The 16,309-nt window shown below is 38.3% G+C and overlaps 1 protein-coding gene across 2 annotated transcripts in view; it reads right to left on the reverse strand.

The window, feature by feature from the left end:
- LOC145997198 (uncharacterized) overlaps positions 1–16,309 on the reverse strand; it is a 304,738-nt gene that overhangs the window by 204,178 nt on the left and 84,251 nt on the right. For both annotated transcript variants that reach the window (XM_083133947.1, XM_083133956.1), the window contains exon 3: positions 13,276–13,313. The gene's annotated coding sequence lies outside the window, so the exon portion shown is untranslated. The remainder of the gene's footprint in view (positions 1–13,275; positions 13,314–16,309) is intronic.

Below are 16,309 nucleotides of genomic sequence, written 5' to 3' on the forward strand. Positions count from 1 at the left end.
GTGGCTTGTTAATTATTCATCTGAACAGCATACTTACAGATGTTGATGAAGAAACAGGCAAAATATTGTACATATTTAACAATAATTTAAATCATTACCAATTACCTGTAGGTGGGCAATTACAATTTATTACAACCCCTGAGGGTGATGTCAAGATTTCAGTAGGGAGAAATATTTATAGAATTAAGCACTCAAACATGATTTCTGGCACTGTATATACTGTTTCTGCTGGTGACTGCTTATATATTGAGGTCCCTGGATCTTATGACAAGCTTATACCCTTTTTTATAGAATTAAGAATCAGATACTCTATAATAAATAACCATTAAAACAAAATGCCTAATGATATTTTTGGCCATACAAGACATGAAGATCACAGTGATGAGATTCTTATGCTTGATGTCAGAGTCAAGAAATTAAGAAGTGATTTACAAGCTTTACAAACCACACTCAATGCCAGTCTTCAATTAGAAATTACAAATTTACAATCACAATGCATGGACCCTCTTCTTAAAATTGATTCCGAACTCAAATTGCTGCTTCAGAAATATACTGATTTGGCAACATTAGATAATTTTCAAAGTTTAGAAGAAGCTGTAGCAGCTCTTCAAGCCAAATTTAAGACCCAGGCTAACAACTCCGAGCAATTGAAACAGCAATTGGAAGAGCAAATAAATAATGTCCAGACACAGCTCCAAACAATTGTCAAAAGCATAAAATCACAAGAAGATTTTGATCTAGTGATTTCCACTCTAAAAGAACAGATTCAGTCACTCCAGATACCTAATCTGGATCCTCTGCACAATGCCATAGCCGAGGTTAAAGAAAAAATTGAGACACTTGAAAATTTTATGAACAATTTGCCATCTTCTGATGCTTTGAGTGCAATAACTCGGAGTGTAGCAAATATTAAGCTGCAACTTGAAACATATGAAGATTTTGGAAAAATTCAAAGTACCATAACCCATCTTGAAGGTACAATAGCAGCAGTGCAAAGTGATTTGGCAAATGTACAAGAAACTCGCCTGCCTGGGATTGTAGATACTCTTGTCAGTGTCCAGCAACAAATCACAAAGCTTGAAAACCTCAACACTGAATCTGAACTATCTCATTTTCATCACTTGATAGATGATATTCAAACAAAGCTTGAAATTTTACAACAATCCACACCCACTCAGGCAGATATAGCCCTGCTCCAAAATGCTATGCAAAATGTGGCTGATGCATCTGAATTAAATAATGTGAAATTGGCACTTGAATATTTGCAAAATACAGTATCAAATCTTCCTACATCACAGGAACTTAAAAATATTAAGAGAGCAGTGAATAGGATATTGAAATCAGAAGATATCAAGAATATCCAAGCAGAGATCAAACATCTCACTCAGACAGTGGCCACTCTTCCAACCAATCAACATATTAATGAACTGCATGCCCTGTTTGAGGATATCAGAAGACAGGTCCATGATCTTACTGCTCAAAATTCAAAATTGGCAGTTGTTGAAAATTTGCAACAAATTGTAGCTAATATCAACCAACAGCTAGGAACCATGGAATCCAATCAAGCAAATGCTCTGTCTGTTTTTGCCACCCAGCTTCAAGAGATTGTGCAACAATACAAGAAACTTGTTGTGGACATAAAAATCAAACCAGGCCATGATGATGTTGTTAGGACCATCAATGAGCATCTTGAATCTGTAACAAGTAGATTGCTTACAGCAGAAAAAGAAATAACAGGCATAATCGAGAATCCAAAACATACAGTAATTCTTGAATTGTACAGCATCCCCAACAAAGAATATGATTCACCATTTACACCAGGTGGCAAAATATATATGCTGTCCCCTGCACAATTTTATTACCAGTTTTTTGTTGGGGGCACATTGAGACCAATCAAGATCAAATATTGGCATCAGCCACAGGCACACCACTACCCTACCTTATCAATAACAAATGCTGAGAACAAAATGAAAATCACCAGTGTAGAGTTAGAGGATTTTACAGATCCCAATACATTAGAAACATCTTATGCTGAAGATGATGGCTCTCTGGAATTTAAAATACAAATAGGGGACAAATTATATTTAGAAAATCCTGTAGTATCAGCTGCTGAACACCCTATAGTTGCAATATTCTTGTTTTCATATTATGTCTAGAGAAATTATAGTTGATGAATTACACAGACAAGCCAGGCATAATTTTAAGAGACTGCCAGTAGTCACAAAAGGCATAGATGATTTATGGCAGAGCGACTTGATTGAGTTGTCAAGTGGACAGCTGAAAAACTTAGACAAAATCAACAAGGGCTACAAGTATCTACTTACTGTAATAGACACATTTTCAAAATTTGCCTGGGCTCTGCCACTCAAATCCAAGACTGGAAAATGTGTTACAGAAGCCATCAGGACAATCATCAATCATTCAGGAAGATCCCCGCGCTATTTGCAAACAGATAATGGCAAAGAATTTTATAATTCAGTGTTTCAACAATTTATTAAAAGCCAGGCAATAAAACATTACTCGAGTTACAGTGATCTCAAAGCCTCAATTGTAGAGAGATTCAACAGAACCTTAAAAAATCTTATGTATAAACAATTTACCCTCCAAGGTAATTATAAATGGATTAATATTCTTCCAGAACTTCTACATAAATATAACAACTCTGTCCATTCCACAATCAACATGAAACCCTCTGAAGTAACTTCATCTGATGAGCAAAAATTGATCAGGACTGTTTATTATCCTAGATACCAGCCAACAACAAGAAGGGCCAAATACAGGGTGGGTGATCAAGTAAGAATCAGCAAATATAAGCACTTATTCAAAAGAGGTTTTACAAGAAACTGGAGTACTGAATTATTTACAGTAGTTCAAGTTAAACCCGGGACCCTTAACACATATATAATAAAAGATCATCGAGGGGAAATTCTCAAAGGCAGGTTCTATGAACAAGAGCTCAGCAAAACTAAACAGCCTGACACATATCTCATAGAAAAAATCATCCGCAGAAAAGGCAACAAGTTACTTGTCAAATGGCTGGGTCATCCGGAAAACAGCTGGATCGATGCAAACAAAGTGATAATATGAGCACCTGGGATGTTATAAAAAGGCTGCCAGAACCTGAACAACAGAATAAGAGAAATGGCAACTTGCTGCCTGATAATATTAGGTGTCTTATTGTTGGGCCATCGGCTTGTGGTAAAACTACACTAATGGTTGATTGGCACCCAACTGGTTAGACTGGAAAAACAGGCACTTGTATGTCTTCTCTAAGAGCTTGGAACAATTAAAATATCAGCAGCTGATGAAGCTATATGATGGATTGGATATAGCCACTTTTGAACCAGATGTTAAGCCACTTCACGAATGTCTCGATAATTCTGTTGTTGTGTTTGATGACATTATACTGGATAATCAAAACAAGGTTAGAAATTTCTTTACACAGGGCCGACACAAAAACATTGATTGCTTCTACCTGGCACAGACTTTTTCTAAAATACCGAAGCAGCTGATCCGAGACAACAGCAATTTTATATGTGTGTTTCATCAAGATCATACCAACCTCAAACACATACATGATGAATATGTAGGTGGGGACCTGAGCTACAATGACTTTTCCAAGTTTTGCAGTAGGTGCTGGAACCAGGACAGTTATGGGTTTGTCACAATTGATATGACAAGAACACCCAATACTGGAAAATACAGAAGTAAAATCAACGATTTTCTAGACGTTGAGACGTATATAAATAACCATGAAAAGGCCAATCATTGATGATCTTAAGTTAAGAGATTATCTTGTAAAAAGATTTAAGGGATGGAAATCAGAGAACCGGGGAATTTATGAAAAACACAAACAAACAGAACAGCCTGTCATTGATGCTATTAATAATTTAGGTAAAAATATCAAAACTGTTACAGAGCAAAATCAAGATTTGATCACAGAGCTTGTACCTGTAGCTGCAAGGAACATATTAGATTATCCATTCACCCCACTTTCCAGTATTCATACACCTAGTCCTGTTGCTCCTAGAAGAATTGAAGCTACACAGGATCCTATTGAATTGGGTCTTCTTGCTCAAAAATATTTAACCACACCTAAAGACAACAAAGATGAGGTGTTTGGTTTATATGTCGACACAGAGCTTGACGGCAGCATCATACATAGAATTGGCAATTTCAGAGTAACATTTATGGGAGATGATATAATTGTATATTCAGAATCTCGTCTCGGAGAAAAAGGTGGTTTTGTTAAGTACCCCGGAACACCTGGATTGTGGGAACTGATGACTAGAAAAAGGCCTGGCAGCTATACAGATCAAGATTATGAACATTACAAAGAAATATTAATAAAATCAGATGCTCTATACCAGAACAATGATCCCACACAAAAAAGAGTCAAGTCGAGCAGTGGAGCAAAATACAATAATTTAATCAAGCCCATATGGTCACAGATCAAGACTGGCAGTGGAATCAAACAATACAACACCCTGCCCAAAGAATTTGTGTGGGTTGATGATGTCAGGAAACTTGTAGATAGGTTATTGGTGATAGCTGGGGAGGAGAATGCTGGCAACCACAATTTTTACAATGAAAAGGTTGGAATTATGGACATGATAAGCACAAAATTGTCTAATTTTATAGTGAATGACCCTAAGGGGATTGGATATCTCATAATACTCTACCACCTAAATTTTGGAATATTTCTGAGGGTCGGGGCTTGGTTAATGACATCATAAACAAGCTGCCATTTGAACTACACATTCCAGGCTATCAGTATTGTGGTCCAGGCACAAAATTGGATCATAGATTAAACAGAGGGGATCCTGGTGTAAATCCTTTAGATGCTGCTTGTAGAGACCATGACATAGCATACAACACACATTCTGATCTTGACAAGAGACATGTTGCAGACAAGAAATTAGAAGAGGCTGCATTTGGTAGATTTGTAAGCAAAGATGCTTCTTTAAGTGAGAGAATATCAGCATTGGGAACCACCATAGCTATGAGCACCAAACAAAAACTGGGGTGGGGGCTGTGAATATGTATATAATAAACCTACAATGAAGGCCAAGGGTGTTATGTATCAAATACCTTATGCAGGTCTTAAATCTCTTAAAACTATTGACAGTCTTTTGACCAAAAAGCAGCGCAAGAAAAAAAGCTCTTGTCTTGCAAAGGGACATGGTATGAAATTGTTGCTTAGTACCCCCCAATTAAAAAAATTACAGCAATCAAGAAAAAAATTGCATACGGGGGGTTTCATATTTACTATCCCGGCCATCTTAGCAGCACTCGGGGCTGTAGGGAGCTTGGCTGGGGGATCAGCTGCCATAGCAAAAACAGTAATAGATGCCAAGAAAAATAAGGCAGAATTAGATGAGCAGAAGCGCCATAACCTGGCAATGGAGAAAAAAGGCAAAGGTGTTAAGAGAGCCATGAATAAGTTTAAAAAAAACAAGAGCCGCTTACAAACCAAGATATTGAAGCTTTAATCAAGCCACTGGGCATCAAAAATTTTAGAGGTGTGTACATGTCTGATTCTTTACCAGAACAACCACTCAACAAAGAGTGTGGCATTGTTAATTTGGATCAGTACAAAAATCAGGGCACTCACTGGATCTGTTATCTTAAATATTTAAACAATGAGGCATTTGTGTTTGATTCATTTGGAGGTGTTCCGCCTGAAAATTTAATAAAATATCTAAAATCAGCTAATCTTTATTACAATAATGCCCGTGTTCAAAACTTCAAAGATGTTAATTGCGGACATTTGTGTTTATCTGTTCTCAGATATATGTCCCAAATAAATAAACCATCAATTGAAAATTTTCAAAAAGCCTTGTGGTATCTGAAACATCATGGGGGTATTCCATCTCACCAGCCAAAATTCAATATTGAAACTCAAATTGCATGATGACATTGTGTATCCCAAAACAATAGCTCTCAGAGCATTTTACGGCATGTACTTGATCCCTAATATTACACACCACAACAACACAATTGCAGTAGGGGATCAAAAAATTGTCATCACTCCAGGGCAATATAATCTGTCCACTCTAAATGCTCAATTACCCAGAGGTGTAGTGTTAAGTCAAAATTCTGTCACTCACAGAGTAGAGATTGTATCTGCTACAGAAACAGTGGATCTGGGTACTATAGGAGAGCTGTTAGGCTTTGAGAACAACACAAAACTCGAACCGGCCATCAAACACACTGCTATGAATATACCTAAATTCTTAGCCATAGAGACTCTGAATATTCACTGTAATGTGGCTGAGGGTATGATCACCAAATCAAATGGCATAGGCACTCACAAACAAACTGGCATCATTGCAACATTCAAACCTAATTCTGAATTTATGGAGCCAATCATCTACAATCCATCCCCAACATTATATTTTCCTGTGTGCCATAATAGAATAGATTACATTGAATTGATGGTCACTAATGAAAAAGAAGAATTAGTTGATTTTGCTGGAGCCACAACAACTGCTATCATAGAGATTAACATTTAAATAAAAATACATACAATGGAAAATATTGAGAGTTATGAGCTACAATCATTCCCCCCAAACAGGAGGACATTTGCAAATTTAAATCAACCCAACACAGAAATCGAGGTTGATCTTGATGTAGGGGATGGCTTTATACACCCTCACAGAGCAGATCTATACATCAAATTTGATGTTGTAAAGCTCGATGGTACAGATTATCCGGCAAATTCAAACATAAGATTGGTAGACAATTTTGTGCCGCATCTGTTCTCTGAAATTGAGATCAGAAAGCATGGCGTTGTTATAAACAGAGTGGATTATCCCGGCATTACCTCCACAGCTTTGGCCACTCTAAAATTATCCAAAACCGAGGCTTCTTACTACAAAATAGGTGGATTTGAGGCTGGTGATAAGATATTAACCAAGAGCCACACTGTACTGTTCCCCATGCGCCTGTTGCCAGGATTCTTCTCGGATTACAAAGATATTATGTGGAAAGGCGGGTTAAGAATTACATTTAGAAGAGCTGCAAATGATAATAATGCTTTGATGAGGTACAGCACATTAAACTCTACAGGGGAAGCTCTGCCTAATACCTTACCTGATGAGGGCAAATGCATTATTCAGACTATGGAGTTAAGAATCCCTGTTGTTGAATATGAGGCCAGTTACGCTCTTAAATACAAAGCTGATATCCTAAAAAATCCACAGCTTCCTCTGCAATTTTATACATATCAATGCGTACAGAAGCCTGCATCTGGTACTTATTATGAATTTGATGCTACAAATTCATTCTCCAGTATTCAATTTGACATGCCCGATTTTGTAGTGGTACTGTTTCAGACTGGAAGACACAATAATCAGGAAAAAAATTCAAGTAAATTTGATAACTGCAACATCAAGAACATATATCTTAAAAATGGCAGAAATGAGGTATTTCCCAGAGAAAATTATAATTTAGACATTTCCAAGGATGATTTTCTTAAATTATATGAGGCTTTTTCGGCTTTCAAAAGAGTCACTACAGGCAGTACTGACCTGTATTACACACCAGATGAATTCAAAACACAGAGACCCATGTTTGTAATTAACACCTCAAAAAGAAAACAGGTTGTGGTTAATGACAGGACAAACATTAAAATTATCTGTGAATTCCACGAGGCATTACCAGATGACACCATTTGTAGCGTTATTCTCATAGGAGAAAAATCATATGTTTATGATGTAAGAAATGAGAGAGTCACAGAGCAGTTCTAGAAGCACAATTCAAACACAGAAGCCCTTTGGATATAAAACAATACTTTACCGTCAGTTACCTACCCATTTTATACCACCTCTGCTCGTAGCAAATACCTACCCAAAACACAACACATCTGCCAAAAGCTGAAATACAGAAATATTGTAATAATTATTCTGTAAGTTACAGACTTGTGTACAACAAGACCAAGCCTAAATACAATTCAGTTTGCATGACAATATCCATGAAGAAATTTCCTCAATATGATGAATGGTCCCTGAAAGGGGGCACAGTGTAGATAAGAATTTCTCTTTGAGTTCCATGACAAATGACATGTAATTTCCCTCGGAAAAGGCACAGTACAGGTAATATCAACAGATATAATCACTCAGGCATACAGAAAGAAGGCAATTACTCTTTGATGATGTTATTTCTCTCTGAAAAGAGGCAGTGTAGATTATATCTGCTGGCATACAACTCCCGGGCAAGCATGATTAATAGTTGGCAGAAACATAGGATTGATCAAAAGATTGGAAAGAACATGGAATGTTTACTTGACCTCCATTCTATTGTATTGATCAGGCAGTTTTGCCCGTATTGTTGAGCTGATATTTTACCCAGATAACAAAACTCTGGTGATTCTTAATAGAGAATAATTTTGCTCTGTTGTATAACATTTTTTACCAAATTTAAGATCTGGGAGCTATCAACTAGCTCAAAATCTCACGTATGGAGTGCCACATCTATCAGGACTCGAACCCAAAGCCCCTTGTTTACAAAACAACAATATTAACATTTTGCCATCAGATTTTATGAGGACTCAAACCCGAACCTTTTGATTACAAGGCAATAAAAACCATGCACCACACTCCACTGGGTCTCAGAACCCAATAGATATCAATTCAAGATTCCTGGGATTTTGACAGAAAAACATACTATAAGCTTAATTTCTGGTGTGGCCAAAAATTGACAAATTTATGGATAAAAATCTGGCTGATGCAACTTTTGTAAGTATGTGCAAATCAATCTGAAGAGCTCTTCCTTTCTGAAAAATTCCCGAGGGCATTTTTACAAAAATCTTGAATTAGACAAGATTCCACACTTGCTCAAAAAACTCATATGGGCATGTTGAGCTTGTTTTAAGTATAGCAAATCTGCTGGAGAGAAGCTCTTCCTTTCTCGAGTTTATGCCCCCACCAATCCCACTACTTCCCTTAGATCAAACGAAGTTGCGAAGATGGCATTCCTCAAAACAACCTTTAGTAAATTATCATATATCAAGGTTGACAGACTGTTGATTATATTTCCACGAATTTTGCAATGATTAATGTGGCACTTATTAGATCACATCCAACTGAAAGGTTTGTAGTGACGTCTGCACATTACCATCAACTTAAAAATAAAAGTTGTTCCTTTTATACCGTCACACTAACACGTCTCGCACAATGTATTTCAATACTTCATGCATTTGTCACAAGCCCAGCGCTCTCTTATCGTAATTCTTTGAGGAGTAGTCACTCTGAACCCCTCTGAACTTTGCGGATCATTCGACGCACGGAAAGCAATTGTGGAGCTGTTCTTACGACTCCAGGTTGATAATGGTGATATTGTCCGCGGGTACTTATCATTAGCCATTCTGATTGTGAGTAGGCATGCCTATATTTATTTATTTAATTATAGTGTAATGTTAAAAGCTATAACTTGGTAATCAAACTTTTCCCGGTTCGGTAGCCGTTAGGGTACATATACTGTGGTTGAGATCCCACCTCGGGACTGGACCTACAGTTGAAAGTCAGATGTCAAGCACAGTGCACCTAGGTATAACCATCTCGTCCACAGAGATGTTCCTTAAGCTTGATGCCCACTGAGACGCTGAGAAACCCAGCAACAGAACGTAACAAACCAGTTTGTGGCGTCTCAGCGGGCGCTTTGAGATAACCTGCAGACTTCTGGCATTGAAATTCCGCGCGTTTCCCTGTAGTGGGCGTTACACCATTTGATTTCAATAGAAGCAGACAACAGAAGTTCTGTTGCTTTCTGTTCCTGCGTTTCTCAGCGTCTCAGTGGAAGTCAAGCTTTATTTAGCGTTCAGTATTCAAGACCTCAGGTGTTCCTCGATTTGCCTCGTAAACTTTCCCCACGGGTATAGATCGACCACAAGGAAAAAAACCTTGGGACGAAAAGTCCCCGCGCAGCTTTCCCTTCTTCCCTCCACCTCGGGCCATAAGGAAGCTTGGTCCACTCTCCCCCTCTCCTACTTGCGGGGGTACGGTGCACAGGAGTCGCGGGTCTGCGCAGGTTGTTTTGCTCGTGGTTCCACTATAGTAACCACACTCACTTAGATCAGGTGACCTTGGGGGTCAAAATCCTCTATAGATGAGCCTATTTAGAAACTCTCTCTCCAAGAACGCCATTGCTTGCTTTGCAGTGTGAGCAGGAGCGCTATCTTGCTGGAACTATGCATATTTTTTTTTCTCATGCACTGTTAGCTGTTCCATGAAGTGTGTCAAGATTTTGTGAATGTAGACTGCAGAAGTGATCGTGTCCGTAAAAAGAATGACGGTAATATGGTAATACAATGTACAGTATAATATAAGTATTTGCTGATATTACATTCTGTCTTATCCCGTGCATGGTGCCACTTTTATATGATACATCTAGTATGTATCTTAACGGGTATCGAACATGGAAACATTTTGAATCCGCTATGTTCGCTGTAGCATATTTAGAATTTTGCAGGCACTGGTGCTGTCCAATGTTGGTCACCGTGATGGAGTTGGCATAATTGCCGAGTCTCCCCATGGGGTGTCCAAAAGGGGCATTGCCTTGGAAAATTAATGTTAACCTAAAATTGCATAATCCACATGTAATTTTATTCTAGTCAGAGTAACTTGCGTTAATTATATATAATTATTATTATTGTATTATATATATTATATATATATTATATATAATATATATATATATATTATATTATATTATATATAATTACAAGTAAGACTTGTACAGCTCGTTGAAGGAATACATTAACTTAAAACTGAAGAGTGTTATGGGGGGGGGATACCTTATCCCCTTCTCCTGTAAAACCTTTCGAACGTCCATGCCACCACGGTATCTTAAAACAAAACATTTCCAATCAACATAACGTTGGGAGGGAAGTTGTTCAATGAATATGACCGCAACGTATAATGTCGCATGGTAAATTGGACAGTAGTTTAAAACTGAACACGCCTACCCCGTGGCGGAGTGGTTAGCACATCGCGCTATGAAGCCAGGAGCATGGATGTTTGGGAGTGTCCATTCATCAATTTCATCTTAACATCACTCATCTCCATCTTTGCAAATTAGCCAAAAGTGGCACAAGAAGCGAAGTAAAATAAGCAAATCAATCAATCAATCAAAAACTGAACATTATTTCACCAATGCATACGCACATTTCATTCCACTCCAAAGCAGGGGTCTCCCCGATGGCGCAGTGGTAGCGTCGTCGCTTTGTAATCAAGGGGTCCCGGGTTCGATACCCGGTGGAAGCACATAGTGGTTCGGTTCCCACTTTAAACTGTAGGTCCAGTCCCAGTTAGCCTTAGTGTGCATAAAAACACCAACTCAACTCAACTCCAAAGCAGAATTTTCGTTTCCAGTGGTTTGCGTAGCTTCTTTAGAACGTTGTGGGCGAGACGGGGTGGCCTAAAATGCAGTATAAAATTGTTTATGAGAATCAAGCGTGAGGTGAAACAACTCTCGGAAGGCCGCTGGGGTTCTTGAGTCGGAATAAAATACTTGGGAAACAGGAGGGGGCGGTGGGTCGGGAATAGACCTACTTTCTGGCCAGTCGCTTTTAAATACCATACAAAGAAACCTTTTAATCAAAGCTACCAGTCTGGAAAACCTAGAAATCCTGGAATAATCAGGGAATATATTTGTTCTGGAAATTTATGGAAATGTCATGGAAATTTACTGTTTCTGGAAAAACAATCAACATTTTTTGTTGAACCGTGAAAAACAGAGCAATCAAGAAATTTTAAATTTGATATACTAAGCATTACTGGTAGTTACAGTAGAAACTGTATACCTATTAAATACTCTAGGTAAAAGGGTCATGTTTTGAAATACTTTCATGTAGAAATCTGTTACAGTAAATTACTAGGAATTTGCCACGTTCTTTGGGGGTTTGTGTTTGGTAGATGTTACGAGTAAAACATATGTTACTAAATTTGTCTAATGTTATATACTATTTATGATATAATTGCTATGTTTTTTTTATTAAAAAAATCTTTTTTAACTATTAGTCAATACATAAGAGCTCACCCCTGATATCCAACAGTCAATTTTTGTTCAGTTTCCATTCTCATTGTTACCTTTAGCATGTGAAGTGAATATTCTAAAAACACGTGGGTAAGTTAGATCGTAAGTCTGGTGTTTAGTTTTAATAAAGTGACTTTCGTACACATGGTTACATGAATTGTGCTAATTACTTGGTTTTGAAAATTTTGGTTCTTGGTCTGGAAAACTCAAGCAATTTTGTTTTCACAAAAGTGTAGATTGTAGACACCCTTCATCAAGGGATCTCGGATTCGATATCCGGTAGAGAGACATTGCACAGCGGTTTGGATTCCAATTTAAACTGTAGGTCAAGTTCCGATTAGCCTATCTGCTCAAAAAGTGGACTTAATAGAACAAATAAACTACACAAAAAAACTTTGTCTAGTTTCTCTTGTTTGCTTTGGGAGCGCTCTGGTTTACCAATGGGGGTGGGAGGGGGTCGTTCCCCTCCAGCGCCGTCACTGCCACAGCAACATCTAATGTCTGGTCAGGATATTGAAGTATATTTGCATTCGCAATTATATTCATAACTAATTTGATAGTTGTGCAGCTTTTATTGTAAGGACCGGCCTTGAACAGTGATAGCTCGACTATGAATTAGGAAGTTTAAAAAAGTGGGGGAAACCCTGAAGTAAGCCCGCCTCCTCCCGCATACATTCGAGGGTATGCGCTTAAGTCCTGGTGCTTTTAAATAAACCAAGACGTCAGTTTCTCTGAATATAACTGTTCTCGCGCCTTTTTATATCTTCTCATATTTATTTATCATTTATAATATACAAACAAAACATATACAATACATAATATAAATGTGATAGAAGTACAAAGTGTAACCTATTCTGGTGTCCATAACAGGTCTTGTGCGTGAGTTTATTAGTCTTAATGTATTGAGAGTATAATAAAGATGAGTGTCAGCAGATTGTTATTGTAATTATGCGTGTATTTGGATTTACTGATATGTTAGTGCTTGGTTATCCATTTATTGATACATATTCTGGGGTCCAGAACAGTTTAGACTTGATGACGTATGGGGTGTTGTGAGGTGAGTGTATGTTACAAGGAGATGAAGTGTTGTTGCGGAAAGGTTGGGTAGGTTGGGATGTCATTTGGAATGCACGGACAATCTGCACTCGTTCTGGATTGCGGAACTTGGACCGTTGGACTAGTCAGAGTATTTCATTTAACTTTAAAAAACAGACTAAGACTTGTAAAAAGTGTACTTACGTTCTAGCAACGGGCGAGCTCAACGTGACCTCCGATACCTGAAACGAGCAGAAAGCCTCTGGTTACACAACACGCAGGAATCTCCCCTTTGTATTAAAAATTAGCCATAATAATTCCCCAGACGGTAAACACAATAAACACGTGGATATAAAAGACGGGCCGGGGGAAAGAAAATTGTATTGTGAAATATTAACGTTGCTTCTGATCAATTCAATCCTGTCGAAATTTTCAGTATAATAAAAGTTTATTAAGATTGCAAATTGGCATTTTTACTGGCGCCGCGGCGAACAAATTCTTTCTAGGCAAATAAATCCGGACAAAAAGTCGTTAGAGCAGAGAACGGCGACAATGGTTACGTAACAATGGCGCAGCCGTTTCTACCTAATCGCCTCTGTAAAAAATGATAAGGAATTTAAGGGATGTCTTGAAAATCAAAATGCCACGGAACGATCGTCCAGAGATTGTTACGGACAATAGATGAGAGAACATAAGACTTTTTGATAGAGGACGGTCCCATTCTTTACTTGTGAGAATACCACGGATGATTTCCAACAATGTGCAAGACTGTTTACGACATGATTATTGCGTGTAGTATAATGACTCCTTGCAAATTCTTCGTTAATTTTTTCTTACCTATAGTTAATAAACAATTTTCCTTCGACATGGACCACATAACCCATTCAGCACATATTTCAGCATTAAAAATCCATTAGGCGTTTCCTTCTGCGTCGCTTTATATTTGTGTGACCGGTTCTTCCCATCTTTATTTCATTTCTCTACTCTGGACTGAGGTATTACAGTCGCCAGAAGGAATAACGTTACTGGTCTTTACGAGAGGGATCGAATTACGAAATTTTTGAAAGAGCAAATTAAATCCAGTGAACTTTCCAAAATTTTTACTGTTGAATTTTCTTTAAATGTGACCTCAATTTTCGAGGAGGAGCCGAATTTCCTACTTTTTTAGGTAAAATTCCTTTCCCTGATCTTTGAAACGAGAATCGAAGAACTATTCGTATGCTCCTCACTTTCTTAAAGAGATTGAATTAAGAGTCGAGGACATTTTCTTTAAGAAAAATACAGGGTGGCTCAAAAAGACGGGAAGTTTTGAAACGGAGGTTCAGAGAAGAGAATAAATAGTTGCAAGAGATATAATCATGGAAAGGAATAGTGCAGAGGATGTCATTACATAATTACACACCGATGAAAAGATGAATGGGTTTATGTTTTGAAGACGATGTCCAGAAAATGATAGTTTCTCCGCAGACATTCCTGCACCAGTCGCCAAGGGACATTCTGCATAGTTCGATGTAACATGTCCACAGGAATCTGAGCAATTCCTCATGTCTAGTCGGAAGGATCCGTGAGGAAATCCTCTACCCTTTATTTCTTAACTTTCTAGTCAAATTGCGCTGATTGTCCTGAAGATGTCATATTCAGTTATTTCTTACGTGTTTCCCTTCTTAGACATTTCTATGTCGAGTAGAATCCCCCCAATACTTAATTAAAATATTTAAGAATACGTCATTTATTCTTACAGGAGTGAAATATGTGACTATGTTTTACAACACATGGTTTTGACACTAGATATTGATATTGGGGTGTAAGGGGTGACCTTCTGGTAAGGCGCCAAAAAGTCAACCTCACTTCCCCATACTACAACCCGGTAACGCCTTCCTGCAGACTTACGAAGTTCTGACGAATGAACTCACGGCCAGGATAATCCTCTGTTGGGTCGTGGAATATCCTGGGTTTGTCCTTGTGTGTGCTGAATGCCTCACCTTTTAACTATTCTCTATCCCGGGAGTCTGTGGAGCAAGGCAACATTAGAGAAGCTGGAGAATGAGAGTGAGCGGAGCGAAAAGTACACGCTGCTTCAAAGGGTGTAAACTGCAGTCACTCTTCCCCCTCCACTCAATACCGTTCCCTCTCATGCGTTCATTGGAAAAGCCCTCTCGAGTCACTTGCGCAGAAACTTGTTTTCGTTCGCTGGCTCCTGAGATTCCCGGGTCAGAGAGGGTTCGGAGATGTTATCCTCGGAGATAGTATAGTTTTAGATCTTTGAAGGAATGCATTAGGTTCAAGAATTGAGCGAGGAAGTTTTTAAGACCTATTTTATTTTCTTGTTAGAGACCTATCCTCGATTTTATTTTAATTAACGGGAAACTAAACTCAATTTTGCAGTAACTTTTCGATAACAGATGGCAGCACTGTTTGTCAAGTGCTATGTTGCCAGATCTACGGTGAATCAAGTGTAGTTACTATTTGTCTAGAAAGTTTATGCTTGGTTGATGGTGGCGTTGCAAGCAAAACTTCAAATATTAAACATTTTATGGTGAAATGTGGGACTGAACACCATTTCCACGTCAAGTTTTTTGAAAGTAAGATATTCTCTTTCCGGGAGTTGCGTCCCAATAATGTTTTGCAGAAAGATTTGCATGGGTGGCAGGAGGTTAAATATTATAGCGGTCTGAAAAAAATAACTACATCAGGAAGAAAATAAGCGAGAAGAGATACACGTCGCCCGTGATGAATCAATCGAAACAACTTACATTAAGTAATGTGCTCACATAGCTACCAGTAGGAGCAGTAGCCGAGTGGTTGTTCGTCTCCGTGACGGAGTGGTTACCATAGCGCGCTACGAAGCCAGGGGTCGCGGGTTCGAATGCTGGCTAGGACTTGGATGTTTATGTTATCCGTAAAATGGTAAAACTGAGAATAAAGAGAAAAACTGATATGTACGAATGTTGAGAAAGAGTGTGAATGATGGGGGATACCACCAAATAAGGTATTCCTTAAAAAGGGGGGGGGGGGCTCAGTGTTACCACTTCACTTTCTGAAGGATGCGTGTTCGAGCCCGGTCAAAGAAGTTTTTTTTACTTTTGTAGGTGCCAATGAATCTCCAACATGTGTGTGTGTTCCAATTCGCATTTTGAGAGTGTAACTTTAAAAAAAAAAATGTGTAACTGCAGATTCTCGAATACATGGAACGTGGGAAGTGCATACAACATGCATTTTCAATTCATTATTTTACCCG

Source organism: Lepisma saccharinum, chromosome 1 (genome assembly GCF_977018435.1).
Source record: "Lepisma saccharinum chromosome 1, izLepSacc3.1, whole genome shotgun sequence".
In the NCBI taxonomy this organism is placed as follows: Eukaryota; Metazoa; Arthropoda; class Insecta; order Zygentoma; family Lepismatidae; genus Lepisma; species Lepisma saccharinum.